A 17127-nucleotide genomic window follows, 5' to 3' on the forward strand; every position below is an offset into this window, starting at 1 on the left:
GTCCCATTGCAGGATAACAGACAGTCCCATTGCAGGATAACGGACGGTCCCATTGCAGGATAACGGACGGTCCCATTGCAGGATAACAGACAGTCCCATTGCAGGATAACGGACAGACCCATTGCAGGATAACGGACGGTCCCATTGCAGGATAACGGACAGTCCCACTGCAGGATAACAAGCAGACCCGTTGCGGGATAACAGACAGTCCCATTGCAGGATAACGGACACACTCCACTCTGCAAATGCGCGAGAATGGAACTTTATTGTTAGTGCTCAAGACACCGAGATTTGGTGCCAGTCCAGACTGTGCAAAACAGATATTTACAATGCATGCAGGATGGCTTAATTTGAAAAAAAATAATAACAGTCCATAACCCTCAAAGGGATTGGCATTTATTTGTCAACATTATACTCAGCCACTGGTATTCAATTGAAAGTGAAAGTTAATCCTTGTACACAAACCATTAAAAATCATAACTACTGTTCAGAATCAAATCACAATCAGGTTTAAAATCACTGGCATATGTCATGAAATATGTTATTTTGCAACAGCAGGATATTGCAACACATAATAAAGAATATAAATTACAATAGGAAATGTGTTTAAAGTTAAATAAGTAGACTAAACAGAAATACAAACATACTGAGGTGGATCACTGTCCATTCAGGAGCCTGGTGGTGGAAGGGAAGAAGTTGCATTGATACTGCACAATGTGATTGTCACGGTCAAGGTCAAGTGTAGCATTATTCAGCTGCACAGCCCCCCTCAGCCCACTAGAATGCAGTTATCATGTGGTGCTGAATTCTCACTTCTATTACAGACATGCCGCTGATAACTGGTAAAAAGGCAAACTTAACTTTATTTATACTCTTAATTGCAAAGTTGAAATATAAGCACAATGCCAGGTGTTCAGTCTTGGATCTGTGGCATCCTGCTTTCTCTGAGCATTCTGGGGTTTAGTAAGGAGTTAAATTTGGTTTCCCAGACCCACCTCTCTCTTATTCTGTCAATTGTCCTCAAATGAGACAGAGCTGCATCAATATCTCAGCCTAGGTCTGACTCATTCCGGCTGACCACCCCATACAGGCACTGGGATGCAAAACCACCAACAGCTGCCTTCTATTTCAGCAACTGTGCTACGTCTTTGTATTAGATCCTGAGAGAACCAGGCAGAGCAGGGGTCGATCTGATTGATCCTAATGCTCATATAGAGGCATGGACATCACTGGGGATTTCTTTGAATGGACCGGACTAGCCAGTCTTATTGTTTAACAATTTATTAGAATTCTGAGACTTGGGGTCTTAATAAAGTGGGCTAGTTTCTTAATGTATCACTGCCACTTTACAAAGTTGAGAGGAAGTTACATTAGGGTGTAGTTTTGTACTTCACATTTTGGTTCCACTGGTAACCAATCAATCATCCCTTCACTTAACTTGTTACTAATCCCTTGTCTATATTCTCTTAGCATTAATAAAAACTATCCTTGCGTGGCAACCCAAATGTTGGTCCAGACAGAAGCAGTGTTTGGGGATAGTGTTTTTAATTGTAGTTATTGATTGACCGATTGAGATACAGAGCAGAATTTGCCCTTCTGGCCCTTTGACCCACACCGCCCAGCCACCCCTCCGGTTTAACCACAGCCTAATCACGGGACAATTTACAATGACCAATTACCCTACCCGGTATGCCTTTGGACTGTGGGAGGAAACCAGAGCACCAGGAGGAAACCCACACATCCATGGGGAGGACGTACAGAGACTCCTTACGGATGACATCGGGATTGAACTCTGAACTCCGACCCCCCTGAGCTGTAATAGCGTCGTGCTAAACGCTGCGCTGACTGGAGTAACAGGTGTGTCTCCGCTCGATGTTTGTCCACTACACTCCGATGTGTCAGGGTAATAGGCTGAAGACTGAACACTGCACCAAGGGACGAGGATGGATTGGTCACGTTGTGCAGTGAGCTTGCTGGAATACTGGGTTGGGGCAGCTCTGCTTAAGGAACTCAGCGTTAACCAGAACAACCAGCTGAGTCTCTTTCTAAACTCTGCCTTTGTCACTCTTTCCTACCTGTACGATAAAGACTGGACCCTCACCATGCACCCCCTCTCTGGCTCCAGGGTTACCCTTAAAACTGGCCCTCGGCGGATGAGATAAAGGCTCGTGCTCGTGTGTGCTGAGAATAATAATTAACCCTAAAGTATAGTGGGTGCTGACACTGCCCCAGTCTGCTACATTCCACCTTGTCGATCGGCCTCTGTAGGTATCTCTAAACATGCAGCGTGTTGCTGTGCGTGTGTTCCTGCTGAACAGCAGGGTCATGTGATATGATGATGTTAAAGTTTGTATAATTTTACTTTTTATTTATTTCGCTGTGTACGTACATCTACTGATGCCTCTGGACACATCTTCAGTGATGTTCCTGGAATCATTGGGTGTTTCGGGTCTTTCAACATCATACAACCTCCTCCAGGTGACCCAGCCGGGGCTGATCAGACCCCAGCTTGTGTCCAGATGACTAGCTACTTATGACTCCATGGCTCCCCTCTTTTGAGCCACAGCCATCTTGAGGCCCTCTCTGCCGCATCGGTGGTACTGCGGATGGCTCTCCTCTTCCTCTCTCCCTCGATGCCCAAAATGCTGAAGGCTCTAACTAAAGAACGGGCTACGAATCCCCTACATCCAACCTCCACTGGGAGACACCTCGCTCTCCGCCCAGCCTGCTGACAGTTGCTGACCAGTCCTGCGTACTTGGAGAGCTTCCTTTCAAAGGCCTCCTCCAAGCTATCTTCCCATGGGACCGTCAGCTCCAGCAGCACCACTTGCTTAGTCGACTCAGACACTAGGACAATGTCTGGTCGCAGGGTGGTGGCTGCGATATGGTTGGGGAACTTCAGCTGCCGTTCGAGGTCCACCAACAGCTGCCAGTCCCTTGCAGAGGTCAGAATGCCTGCAGATGTTCTTTTGGCAGGTATTGGCTGCTGCCCAGCTCTGACAAAGGCAATGGTCTGCTGGAGGGTCAGGACCACTTCGCCCACTCGACTCCTGCGCTGACGGCTTCAGCGATACAATGTAATAACAGGTTCTCCCAGACCATCCAGTTACACCCACGTGGCTCATTACCCTCCTAAACCTTTCCACTTCCCTCTCCCGGTCTTCGGACTGTGGGAGGAAACCGGAGCACCCGGAGGAAACCCACGCGGTCACGGGGAGAACGTACAAACTCAGCGAGAATTGTACACGGGTTGCTGGCACTGTAATGGCGTTGTGTTACGGTGCTGCCCGTCACGGGCTCAGCAATTCAACATGTAACTGGGGTAAACACGAGGAATCTGCAGATGCTGGAAATTCAAGCAACACACATCAAAGTTGCTGGTGAACGCAGCAGGCCAGGCAGCATCTCTAGGAAGAGGTACAGTCAACGTTTCGGGCCGAGACCCTTCGTCAGGACTAACTGAAAGAAGAGCTAGTAAGAGATTTGAAAGTGGGAGGGGGAGGGGGAGATCCGAAATGATAGGAGAAGACAGGAGGGGGAGGGATGGAGCCAAGAGCTGGACAGGTGATTAGCAAAAGAGATATGAGAGGATCATGGGACAGGAGGCCCAGGGAGAAAGAAAAGGGGAGGGGGGGAAACCCAGAGGATGGGCAAGGGGTATAGTGAGAGGGACAGAGGGAGAAAAAGGAGAGAGAGAGAAAGAATGTGTATGTATTTAAATAAATAATGGATGGGGTACGAGGGGGAGGTGGGGCATTAGCGGAAGTTAGAGAAGTCAATGTTCATGCCATCAGGTTGGAGGCTACCCAGATGGAATATAAGGTGCTGTTCCTCCAACCTGAGTGTGGCTTCATCTTTACAGTAGAGGTGGCCGTGGATAGACATGTCAGAATGGGAATGGGATGTGGAATTAAAATGTGTGGCCACTGGGAGATCCTGCTTTCTCTGGCGGACAGAGCGTAGGTGTTCAGCGAAACGGTCTCCCAGTCTGCGTCGGGTCTCGCCAATATATAGAAGGCCACATCGGGAGCACCGGACGCAGTATATCACCCCAGTCGACTCACAGATGAAGTGTCGCCTCACCTGGAAGGGCTGTCTGGGGTCCTGAATGGTGGTAAGTAGGGTAATGTAACTAGGGTGCTGTCTTGTGAATAAACCTCTACGGTTGTGGATAGAGATCCCCCTTCCCCAGGTCGCCTACAGCCCGTACACACGAGTGGGCCTTCGGGAGGCTGCCAGGCTGGATTTGCCAGCTGCCCCATCTCCTGCCCTGTGGCAGTGCGGGCGCATCTTGCAGAGAAGTCTGAATAGCTAACAGGCCTGTTTAACTACATGTTGCCCTGCGCTCTTCATTAAATTCATCGCCCAACTCCAGCCTGTGAAACCTGCGGGCCCCTGTCGTAACCTGGGTAGGCCCCACTGAGTCTCGATTCATTCATACGAGCATCACCATCTCCTGTGGTCAGGCTGCCCTTCACCAAAACCCCTTTATTGTACCTTGTACTTTCACAAGGTCAAAGGCTGAGGGCCCAGGATCATTTAACCATCTCCTTTCTGTTTCTTGCCACTGGCGACATAGGGGGTGCGTGGCTGTCATTTGTCCCGGAACTTTGCACCCTCCTGCCATTCCATCTCACGTCCCCGCTGCACCTCCAGAACCGCAGATGTGCTCACATCTGCCTTTAAATCCGCGCTGTGTTTTGGAATAACACATTAACTTGGCGGTGTTGTGAGGCAGCCGGTCTGTAAACAAGGTGGAGTAAGTGGTTTAGTCCCCTGCTGTAAATATTTGGCAACAATTTAATTATTACAAGTTTAACCAACCCCGCGTTTCCTGTTTCATTTTTTCCCCTTCCTGGAGCACCTCGTGACGTCAGCGCTCACCTGGTCCAGGTGAGGATCTGCCGGGACGGGGGAAGAGAGTCCAAGGGATCGACAAGGGAGAAACGGGATCGCGGGGAGTGGGCAGGGATCGGATTGCAGTCCGGAGCAGAGCGCGGGTCGCAGGAGGCGACCTCGGCGGGGCCTCGCCTCCCAGGAGCGTGTGTTATGGTAAGGACCCGGAAACCGAGGCCCGGCCGCAGATCCCGGGAAGTTCTCCTGGCTGTTGAAACTTTTTTTTAACTCCCCGGGGAATGTTGGCAAAGGCTGGGGCGAGAGAAGAGAGTGTGGAGGAGAAAGAGAGAGAGACAGGGAGTAGAGGGCATGTAAGTGAGCGTGAAGGGAAGGAGAGTGAAGCAGGAAGATTAGTCAACAAGGAAGGGGCCAGAGAGCGAACGGTAGGGTTGGGGAGAAGCCTGGGACAAGGTCTAAGTCAGAGATTTTACTTTTCTGTAGCGTGTTGTGACTTTTTTTCTGCTGCAAGTAAAACAAGTTTAAACTTTACTCGATGTTGTGGTGTGGGGGACGTGGCCAGCAACTAGCCAGGGCAGGGCAGGGGTAGGGGGTAGAGGGGGTCGCCTGACCACGGCCAATGCAGTGGTGGGAGGGTTGTCTGGGCTCCGTGGCCCCCCATTGCTTGCGGGCAGAATGTCCGGCCGCGGTACTTTCCCGAGCGGTCCTGGGGCGGCGAGGCTGCTACAGCTTTTCCAGGAAGCTCTGAGGAGATCCGTGAAGCATTTTCTCTGATGAGATCGAGAATCAGGCTGATTGTCACCGACATTTGCCGTGAAGTTTTGTTGTTTTGCGACAGTGCGATGCAGACTAATTTAAAAGTGTCCATAACTTGCAATAAAGATATAGCAGGTGGTGTTCATGATTTCATTCAGAAATCAGATGGCGGAGGGGAAGAAGCTGTTCCTAAAACATTGAGGGCGGGTACTGTACCTCCTCCCTGATGGCGGTAATGAAAGAACATGTCCAGGTTGGTCAGAGTCCTTAATGTTGGATTCTGCCTTCTGAGAATGCCCCCACCGGTGCCCACGATGGAACTGGCAGAGTTTACAGCTTTCTGCGGCATTGGAGCCTCAGTACCAGCCTGCGATCGGCCATTCAGAATACTCTCTGTGGGTAGATCTTGGCAAGGGTCTTTGGTGACACACCAAGTGTTGGCAGCTCCTAATGCAGTGTAGCTGCAGGCGTGCCTTCTTTGTAATTGGGCCCAGGGTGGACCCTCGGAGATGTTGACACCCAGGGAATTTGAATTTGTTCATCTCTTTCCGCCACTGTCACTTAGACTTTGTCAGGGGCTTCTCCAACCCCTGCCATTCCCTCTCTTTGCCCTCAAATCTCTTCTGCTCCCTTCCTCGTTCACCCCCGCTGAATACTGGAGCGTGTTCTCCCGTCTTGCCCTTCCTCAGAGTAGAGAGCTGGTTCTGTGATGTAGCCGGTGTCTCCTATGCTGAGGAACAGGCCATTTGAGTCATTTGCTTGGTGTTGGAGTTGATGTGTTGTCCAAAGCTCTCTCTGTCTCTAATCCTCCCAGCACTGCTTTTCATTGTGTAAATTCAACTTCCCTTTAAAGGTGCCCCTGCTATTTCCCCCAGCTGCTCTTTGTTACAGTGGTTTATTTATTAAAGTAATTATTCATTTAAAGCAAGAATGTAACGTTGGGGGTTTATAAAGCACTGGTGAGGCCTGGCTTATTGCAGTGCTGTTGAGAGCAGCTTTGGGCCCCTTATCTAACGAAGGACGTGCTGACACTGGAGAGGGTCCGAAGAAGATTCGTGAAAATGATTCCGGGGTTGAATGGCTTGTTGTATGAGGAATGTTTGATGGCTCTGGGTCTGTACTCACTGGAATTCAGAAGAATGAGAGGTGACCTCATAGAAATTTATTGAATGTTGAAAGATCTTGAGAGAGTGGATGTGGAGAGGATGTTTCCTATGGTGGGAGAGTCTAAGACCAGAGGACACAGCCTCTGAATAGAGGGGCGTTCTTTTAGAACGGAGATGAAGAGGAATTTCTTTAGCCAGAGAGTGGTGAATTTGTGGAATTCGTTGCTGCAGGCAACTGTGGAGGTCAAGTCATTGGACATACTAAAGACAGAGGTTGATAAATTGTTGATTAGTCAGGTCATGAAGGGACACAGGGAGAAGGCAGGAGATTGGGGCTGAGAGGGAAATGGATCAGCCATGGTGAAATGGCAGAGCAGAGTCGATGGGCCAAATGGCCTAATTCTGCTCCTATATCTTATGGCCTTGTTTAGAGATGCAGCAGAGAACAGACCGTTCCAGCCCAGCGAGCCACACTGCCCAGCAACCCAGCTATCTAACCCCAGCCTAACCACACAACAGCTTACAATGACCAATTAACCCACCAATCAGTTGGTCTGTGGACTGTGGGAGGAAACCCGCGCGGTCACGGGGAGAACGTACAAACTCCTTACAGACAGTCGCGGGAATTGAACTCTGAACTCCAGTGCCCCAGCGGTAGTTACTGTGCTACCTGGCACCCAGATATGTACATCCCTGGATAGAGAAGTTTCTCTTGTGTCGTAAATACAAAACGATGACAGACTCCCTGTAAGTGGAAGCATCTGTGCCATCCGCAGGAGCCCGTTTGTTATCAGAAATCCCTCAATCTTCATCACGGGTCGAAAGGGCTCGTTCCTGTGTTCTATCGTGCTCTGCTTTTGGTTTCCTCGTCTCTGCGCGGAACTGACGCTGTGGCTGTTGGACGGGCCGCGGTGATGACTGGCTTCTGGGCTGCAAACTCACTTCCGTGACCTTTCGTTCTAAATGTTATTTGCTTACTTGTAATCATTTGCACGATTTGTTCTTCGATTTTGCACGTTGGGTGTTTGGCAGCTGTTTTTTTTAAATGGGTTTCTTTAATAGTGCTCCTTGGTTTTGTGGCTGCCCGTAAGGAGACGAATCTCAGGGTTGTATGTAATATACAAAGTTTGGTAATAAATGTACTTTGAACTTTGGACACTAGTCAATCTTTCCTGATAGGAATCACCTCTCTGTTTGATTGCTATTGTAGAGCAGTTTTTCGGTGTGGAGGAGTTTTTTGTATGGTAGGGCAGGATGCCACGTCGTGGCGGCTCGTATGCGGCTGGGCATCTTCAGCTGCTGCGTTGGACTCCCTCAGCAGCCTGTGCATCTGCTTGGGATGTGGCGCTGTTGCCTTTGCTTCCTTTCCTGTCCTACCATGTTGGTTCCGTCTGTAATCTTTGGTTTTTAAAGCCCAGCTCAGTTTGAATATTTGAATAATTGGACAAGATTGAGACCACCTGTGAAAGGATTTTTACCGACGTGTCAGTGCTGTTTGCCGTTGCATTTCCCTGAATGGCAGAAACATTTTAAAATTTCATTACATCAGTCTGTATGGGGGTGGGGGAGGGTAGGGGGTGTGAGATGGCAAAGACTACAGAGAGGAAAAGCTAAGGTGTAGTGACCACTGATCAAAAGTGCTTTGGTAATGAGGATGTGAAAAATGTTTTAGAAATGTAAGAGATTCTTGTTAGAGTCGTACTACAATACAGGTACATCTGACCCATCAAGTCTGTACCAGGTCTTTCAAAGACCGGTCCGGTTAACTCTTCCCCTTGTCCTGTGGTTATTTATCTATTTCCTTTCACAAAGTTACTGTTGAACCACTTCCTCTGCGGCACTGCGCTCTAAATTCTCTCTGCTGCTTGTATTTTTCTCCGATTCCTTTGTCAGTTGTCTTGAAGCTATACTTTGATTACCACATGTAACCTCTTGCAGGCCAGTTCCCTTTACTTACCCTGGGTTAACCCTTCATGCTGTTGAACGGCTTCTGAATTTCTTGGTCGTGAGGAGAGCAACGTGCTGATTGACAGCCTTGCGATTCATCGTTGAAATCGTTCCAGCAGATTCCTTTGTTGTCTTCTCTGAATCTGTACCTCTTCTTAAAGTGGGATGTCCAAATTTAGACATCAGCTGGTCATTTCCCTCCTCGCTCTTCCCCCATCTCACTCCCTCCCCCCCACCCTTTGCTCCTTGATGGTCCCTGCATTGTTGTATAATTATTTAAATTTTCATTCACACCAAACTAAACTAGAATATGATTTGTGACTGTGATGCAAAGAGGCTTCAACTGATGCCAGCAAATTGAGTGAGTGAGCAACAACGTCTCCGATAACGTGCATGCAGAAAATTGTGGGGTTATCCACTTCACTGGGGGGAAGAAATGGAACTGCTGAGGGCTTTTAAATGGTGAGAGAATGCGGAATCCTGTTCAAAAGGACCTGGCGTCGTTGTACAAAAGAATGTTCTGCAGGAGTAATTTATCTGGCCTCCTGTTGCTCTCCCTGATCTTTTATCTGCTTTCTGCACCATACCTGTGTCTCAGAATATCTAAGTATCAGCTGGTCTCATTCTGGAGTACAAGGAACTGAACAAAAAAACAAAATGGCCTGAGGAACTCGACTGCTCAGGCAGCACCTGCGGCAGCAGAGACCCTGAACTACAACCCTACACCAGACTTGAAGCAGGGTCTTGACCTGAAGTGTTGGCCTTCCATTTACCTCCTCAGACGCTGCCTGACTTGCTGAGTTTACCCAGAGGGTTTACCTTTGGCTGCAGGCCCCGGGATCTGCAGTACTTTGTGCCTCCAGCTTCCACAGCGCCCCCGTGTGGAGAATTTCGAAGATTCAGCACCCCCTGCATGTTATAAACACACCCAAGGTCAGCATGCTGTATGGTATACGGAACTTGGGCAGCGTGCACTTTGAAGTATGTTTCATTTATGGTCATATATTAGTTTACGTGCTCCGTGTGTTTTCTGCTTTGAGGTCCGGAGGAACGTTGTTTCGTTTGGTTGTAGATATGTACAGTCAGATGACAATAAACTGGAACTTGAAACACAAGGGTTTCTTCGGATGTTGGAAATTCAGAGCGATGCGCACAAAATGCTGGAGGAACTCGGCAGCCCAGGCAGCATCTCCGGAGGGGAATAAACAGTTGACGTTTCAGGCCGAGACCCTTCTTCAGGACGGGAAAGGAAGGGGTAAGAGGCCAGGATGAGGAGTGGGAGAGGAAGGACTATGATCTGGTATGCAATGGGTCAAGCCTGTGTGTGCCAACTTGTACTCTTTCCCCACCCCACCTTCTTATTCTGGCTTCTGCCCACTTCCCTTCCAGTCCTGATGAAAGGTCTCGACCGAAAACTGTTTATTCATTTCCATAAATGCTTCCTGACCTGCTGAGTTCCTCCAGCATTTTTGTGTGCGTCCTTTCTTGCCTCTCTGGTGTTGTTTTCAGGCACCAACCTGCTCCAACCGAACGGCGAAAGGAGTTTTCAATGGCCAGAGCAGCGAGTGATCGCGTAACTTGTATATCAGATCAGAGCACTGCAGGCTTGGTACCCATCACGGTGGCCTAGCAGTCAGCGTGAGCCTGTTACAGATCGGGACGTTCTGGAGGTGGGAGTTCAATTCCGGTGCCGTCTGTAAGGAGTCTCTGTATGTCCTCCCCGTGGAATGTGTGGGTTTCCTCCGGGTGCTCCGGTTTCCGCCCACAGTCCAAAGATGTACTGGATGGGTTAAATGGTCATGTAAACTGCCCCGTGAGTAGGCTAGGGTTAAATTGGGGATTGTCGGGGGTTGCTGGGGGCACAGCTCAAAGGGAATGAAGGGTGCTTTCCTTCATTCCTAAATAAATAAAAAATATAAATAAAATATAAAAAATCTCTAAAAATATAAAAAAATTCCAGAAGGCGGTTCTTGGCCAATTAGTTTTATGCTGCGCAATGCTAAAGGACGACAGAGACCGTGGGACAGTTTAACTTTGTGGCTAAGTTTGCGGATGACACCAAGATAGGTGGAGGAGCAGGAAGCGTTGAAGAAACGGAAAGGTTGCAGAGAGACTTGATCAGTTTAGGAGAGTGGGCAAAGAAATGGCAGATGAGATACAATGTTGAGAAATGTATGGTTGTACATTTTGGAAGAAGAAATAATCGGGCAGATTATTATTTAGATGGGGAGAAAATTCAAAAATCGGAAGTGAAAGGGACTTGGGGGTCCTCGTGCAGGATACCTTAAAGGTTAACCACCAGGTTGGATCGGCAGTAAGGAAAGCGAATGTTATGTTGGCATTTGTTTCAAGAGGAATAGTGTATTAGAGTAAGGAGGTGTTGATGAGGCTCTATGGGGCATTAGTGAGACCTCATTTGGAATACTGTGTGCAGTTCTGGGCCCCCTATCTTAGAAGGGATGTTCTGATGTTGGAGAGAGTTCAGAGAAGACTTACGAGGATGATTCCTGGAATGCAGGGGCTAACATATGAGGAGCGTTTGTCGGCTCTTGGACTGTATTCATCAGAGTATAGAAGAATGAGAGGGGATCTCATAGAAACATTTTGAATGTTGAAAGGGTTGGACAGAGTAGATGTGGAAAGGCTGTTTCCCTTGGTGGGTGAGTCCAGGACAAGAGGCCACAGTCTTAGAATTAGAGGGTACCCAGTTAAAACAGAGATGAGGAGAAATTTTTTTAGCCAGAGGGTCGTGGATTTGTGGAATTCGTTGCCACATACAGCTGTGGAGGCCCGATCATTGAGGGTGTTTAAGGAGGAGACTGACAGGTATCTAATTAGTCAGGGTATCAAGGGATATGGGGAAAAAGCCGGAAATTGGAACTAGATGGAGAATAGTTTAGCTCATGATAAAATGGCGAAGCAGACTCGATGGGCCGAAAGGCCTACTTCTGCTCCTTTGTCTTGTGATCTTGTGAACATTCTTCCTGTATGCATAAAACTTGTGTTGCAGAAATAGCTCTATATATTCACTGTGTTTACAACAGTGGCTGGAGTGGTAAGCAGTAAGGCTGATCAACACCTCCACTCACTAACCCACCCCTCCACACTCCATACGTATCCACCCGCTAACCCACCCCTCCACACTCCATATGTAAAATATACATATCCACCCGCTAACCCACCCCTCCACACTCCATATGTAAAATATACATATCCACCCGTTAACCCACCCCTCCACACTCCATATGTAAAATATACATATCCACCCGTTAACCCACCCCTCCACACTCCATATGTAAAATATACATATCCACCCGCTAACCCACCCCTCCACACTCCATATGTAAAATATACATATCCACCCGTTAACCCACCCCTCCACACTCCATACATATCCTATATATCCACCTGCTAACCCACCCCTCCACACTCCATTTGTAAAATATACATATCCACCCGTTAACCCACCCCTCCACACTCCATACATATCCTATATATCCACCTGCTAACCCACCCCTCCATACTCCATATGCATCCTATACATATCCACCCGCTAACCCACCCCTCCACACTCCATATGTAAAATATACATATCCACTCACTAACCCACCCCTCCACACTCCATACGTATCCTATACATATCCACCCGCTAACCCACCCCTCCACACTCCATACGTATCCAACCGCTAACCCACTCCTCTACACTCCATATGTATCCTATACACATCCACCCGCTAACCCACCCCTCCACACTCCATATGTAAAATATACATATCCACCCGCTAACCCACCCCTCCACACTCCATATGTATCCTATACGTATCCACCCGCTAACCCACCCCTCCACAGCCCCCACCACCACTACTTTATCATTTCCTGTCAGTCACCTTATGTACAGACACTCCTGTGCCTCGTCTCTCTTTATGAACATACAATCAATCTAAGCTATTTTACATATGTATACTTATTGTGATTTTTAACATAATTGCATCTTTATCTTATTGTGTTTTTATTTTTGTGCTTCATCAGATCCAGAGTAACAATTATTTTGTTCTCCTTTACATTTCTGTATATGAAATAACATTAAACAATCTTGAATCTTGGATGAACATCCAGGAATGTCTTGTCCTGCAAAAAGCAGAACAAATTCTGGGCCCAAGACATCGACTATTTATTCATTTCTATAGAAGCTACCTGACGCCATGAGTTCCTGCAATATCTTGTGTCTGTGTGTGTGTGTGTGTGTGTTGCTTTGGATTTCCAGCATCTGTGTTTACAAGTTCCATGAAGCTAACTACATCAGGGTGGTGTTATTAACAAGGTTACCAACCGTAAGAAACGGGAACAGAATTAGGCGATTGGGCCCCTCAAGTCTGCTCTGCCATTTGATCTTGGCTGATTTATTTTCCTCCTCGACTGCATTCTGCTGTTTCTCCCTGTAGCCATTGACTCCCTTCCTAATGGAGAACCTAAAAAGCAGATTGTTAAGTATCAGGTGGTCAATGACAAACTCATGAAGCTCAGATTGGGTCTTGCCAAAACCACTCGCTCTGGACCTTCACCCAAACAAGTACAACCAGACTGAGCTCTGGAACTGGATCAAGCGAAGACTTTGACCACAAGGTAACATTTGGTGCAAAGGATTCCCGGTAAAACATTGGAAAATGACAGAAGTGCTGTCCGTGACTGTAGTCATACATCACATAGTGGGCATGGTTGCTACTCTGGAGATCAATTTCTCAGCTCCAGGACATTGTCTTCCTCGGGTCAGTATCCCCAGCCCAGTCATCATCAGTAGTTTCCACCATGACTCTTCATTTCAGAGGTTAAACTCTATTCAAGCCAGTCACGATGTTCTCTGATGACTGATTCACCTTCTGATTTCCAGAAAGCGTTGTGACAACCTGCAAGGCACAAGTCAAGAGTGAGATGGAATACGTTCCACTTGTCTGCGTTTGTGCAGTTCCAAAAACACTTGGGAAACTTGTCAAAATCCAGCCTGTTAAAATGGCAGCCTGTCTCCCCCTGAAATTCAGGCACTGGCCGCAGTGTGCAACATCTACAGTTTTTCACTAGGGCTAGTTGTCCCAGTCCCAGAACCTTTACTGTCTGGAAGGGCAAGGACAGCACATACAAGATTTACATCCCCACCGTCCTGATCTGCAAATGCATTGTTATTCTTTCATCACTGGATTAATCTCCTGCAACTTCTCAGGGGCAACCGGAGTTGGGCATTGACCAGTCATGGTACGGATAAAAACAAGGATATTGGTTGGTAAATCATTGACACGAGGTACTGCAGATGCTGGAAATCTCGAGCAATGCACATAATGTGCTGGAGGAGCTCAGCAGGTCGGGCAGCATCTTACTTTATTGTCGCCAAACAATTGATACTAGAGCGTATAATCATCACAGTGATATTTGATTCTGCGCTTCGTGGTCCATGGAGTACAAATCGATAGTAAGTAGTAAAAAAAAATTAAATTATAAATCATAAATAGAAAATAGAAAATGGAAAGTAAAGTAGTGCAAAAAAACCGAGAGGCAGGTCCGGATATTTGGAGGGTACGGCCCAGATCCGGGTCAGGATCCGTTCAGCAGTCTTATCACAGTTGGAAAGAAGCTGTTCCCAAATCTGGCTTTGCAAGTCTTCAAGCTCCTGAGCCTTCTCCCGGAGGGAAAAGGGATGAAAAGTGTGTTGTCTGGGTGGGTCGTGTCCTTGATTATCCTGGCAGTACTGCTCCGACAGCGTGCGGTGTAAAGTGAGTCCACTGACGGAAGATTGGTTTGTGTGATGTGATGGGCTGTGCTCACGATCTTCTGCAGCTTCTTCCGGTCTTGGACAGGACAACTTCCATACCAGGTTGTGATGCACCCTAGAAGAATGCTTTCTACGGTGCATATATGAAAATTAGTGAGGGTTTTAGGGGACAGGCCAAATTTCTTTAGCTTTCGCAGGAAGTAAAGGCACTGGTGGGCCTTCTTGGCAGTGGACTCTGCTTGGTTGGACCAAGTCAGGTCATTTGTGATATTGACCCTGAGGAACTTAAAGCTTTTGACCTGTTCCATTTGCGCACCACCGATGTAAATGGGGTCGTGCGGTCTGCTACTCCTTCTGAAGTCCACAACCAATCCCTTCGTCTTGCTGACATTGAGGGATAGGTTATTGTCTTCGCACCATGCCACCAGGTTCTTAATTTCCTCTCTGTACTCAAACTCATCATTACCCGAGATGTGGCCTACAATCGTGGTGTCATCAGCAAACTTGTATATTAAGTTTGATGGAAACTTGGCTACACAATCATGGGTGGGAATGAATGGTCGACGTTTCAGGCCGAGAGGCTTCATCAGGACTGTGTGGTAGTTCATCACGTACGTTTCAAAGGGCAGCACATGCATTCATCCTCTTTGTTATTACATCAGCAGTGAAATTGTAAATTCCTAGGATTGAGAACCAGGTGTAGGCCATTTGGCCCTTTGTGCCTGCTATAACGTTCAACAAGGTTATGGATGATCTTCGGATTTTTCTGCACTAACCTAGTATTCTATAGCGATCTTAAAAAGTTATAAATCAATGTGTCTATGCCTTGAATTTTATTTATACCTCATTGAAACCTGTTGAATATTGAAAGGCCTGGATAGAGTGGATGTGGAGAGGATGTTTCCTATAGTGGGGAGTCTAGGACCAGAAGGCACAGCCTCAGTATAGAGGGGCCTCCATTTAGAAAAAGAGACGAAGAGGAAATTCTTCAGCCAGAGGGTGCTGAGTGTGTGGTATTCATCACCACAGACGCTGCAGAGGCCCAGTCATTGGGTATATTCAAGCTGAAGGTGGATGGGTTCTTGATTAATCAGAGTGTCAAAGGTTACAGGGTGAAGGCAGGAGAATGGGGTTGAGAGGGACAATAAATCAGCCATGATGGAATGGCAGAGCAGGCTCGATGGGTCAGTGGCCTAATTCTGCTCCTATATCTTACGGTCTTGTCTCTGTAATGACGAACCGTTTAGCATTGATTCCATTCATGCTTTCCTTTCTGGAAGCACATCCTTAGCACTGAGTGATCTCCCCAGTCAGCGCCAACCTTCGTCACTCATTCAGCCTCTCGCCGTTTCATCGGCGCAGGCCGCTCTCCCAGTGGGACTTCCTCTCATGCTGGCGTGTACCTGCGTACACACGTACGCACCGGGCCTGCATTTTCATATTGGCGTGTACCTGCGCGCACGTGTACACACCGGCCCTGCACGCACACACTGGGTGATGTGTGGGCAATGTCACTATTTTGTGTAGGAAAAAAATTGAATGACCATGATTGTCCTTTTGATACGACATGGCACGTAATGGTGATGATTTACCAGCACCTGATCTATAGCTAGTTCAGACGTACCAATTATCATATCGTATCCCTCTCTATCTGTGACCTCACTGGGTGCTACAAATGTTTGTTTTCTTCCAGAACTTTTTCCCCCTATGAATCCCCAGTTTTCTGTGTTCCATTGTCAGTGGCTCTGCTTTCGATAGCTAGTGACAGCAGGATGGGTGCTGGAACTGTTGTTGTTTGTCTTCTGTATTAATGATTTTGCTGGTGATGTGGATCAGCAATTTTCTGGATGACACCAAGATTCAGGGTGTAGTGGACAGCAAGGAAGGCTATCATGTCTTGCAGTGGGATCTGGACCAGCTGGAAAAATGGGCTGAGAAATGGCCGATGGAATTTACTGCAGACAAGTATGAGGCTTTGCACTTTGGGGGGGACCATCCAGGGTGGGTCTGACACAGTGAACGGTAAGGCACTAAGGAATGTGGTAGAACAAAGGGATCTGGGAATACAGGTCCATAATTCCTTGAAAATGGCATCACAGGTCGATAGGGTCTTCATAAATCAGAGTGCTTAGTACAGGAGTTGGGTTGTTATGGTGAAGTTGTACAAGATATTGGTGAGTCCAAATTTAGAATGCTGTGTACAGTTCTGGTTAGCTACCTGTGTTGCTGGTACATGAAGACCTGAGTTGTAGGGAAATGTTGAATAAGTTAAGACTTTATTTCCTGGAGCGTAGGGGAATGAGAGATTTGATAGAGGTGTACAACATTATGAGGGGTATAGCTAGGGTAAGTGCAGGCAAGTTTTTTTTTTCCACTGAGGTTGCGTGAGACTAGAGTTGGACATCATAGGTAGAGGGTGAAATATTTAAGGGGAACCTGAGGGTGTCGCGAGTCTGGGACGAGCTGTTAGCGGGAAAGGGTGGACGTGAGTTCCATTGCAATATAAGAGAGTATGAAAGGCTGCACTCCAGGTACGGTTTGCTGGGACCAGCAGAATAATAGTTTGGCACAGCCTGGAGGAGCTGAAGGACCACTTTCTGTGCTGTATAAACATCTCTCTCTCTCTGCCTCTCTGCTTCCCTAAAATAACCCAATAGTTTATCCGTTCACCAGACTTTTTGGTCAGACTTTGATTCACATTTT

The 17127-nt window shown here is 47.5% G+C and overlaps 1 protein-coding gene across 2 annotated transcripts in view; it reads left to right on the forward strand.

Moving 5' to 3' along the window:
• Positions 1–4870: 4870 nt before the first annotated feature.
• The window catches only part of kdf1a (keratinocyte differentiation factor 1a), a 35613-nt gene continuing 23356 nt past the window's right edge, over positions 4871–17127 (forward strand). For both annotated transcript variants that reach the window (XR_010016201.1, XM_063034054.1), the window contains exon 1: positions 4871–5052. The gene's annotated coding sequence lies outside the window, so the exon portion shown is untranslated. The remainder of the gene's footprint in view (positions 5053–17127) is intronic.

This window comes from Mobula hypostoma, chromosome 26, assembly GCF_963921235.1.
Source record: "Mobula hypostoma chromosome 26, sMobHyp1.1, whole genome shotgun sequence".
NCBI lineage: Eukaryota > Metazoa > Chordata > Chondrichthyes > Myliobatiformes > Myliobatidae > Mobula > Mobula hypostoma.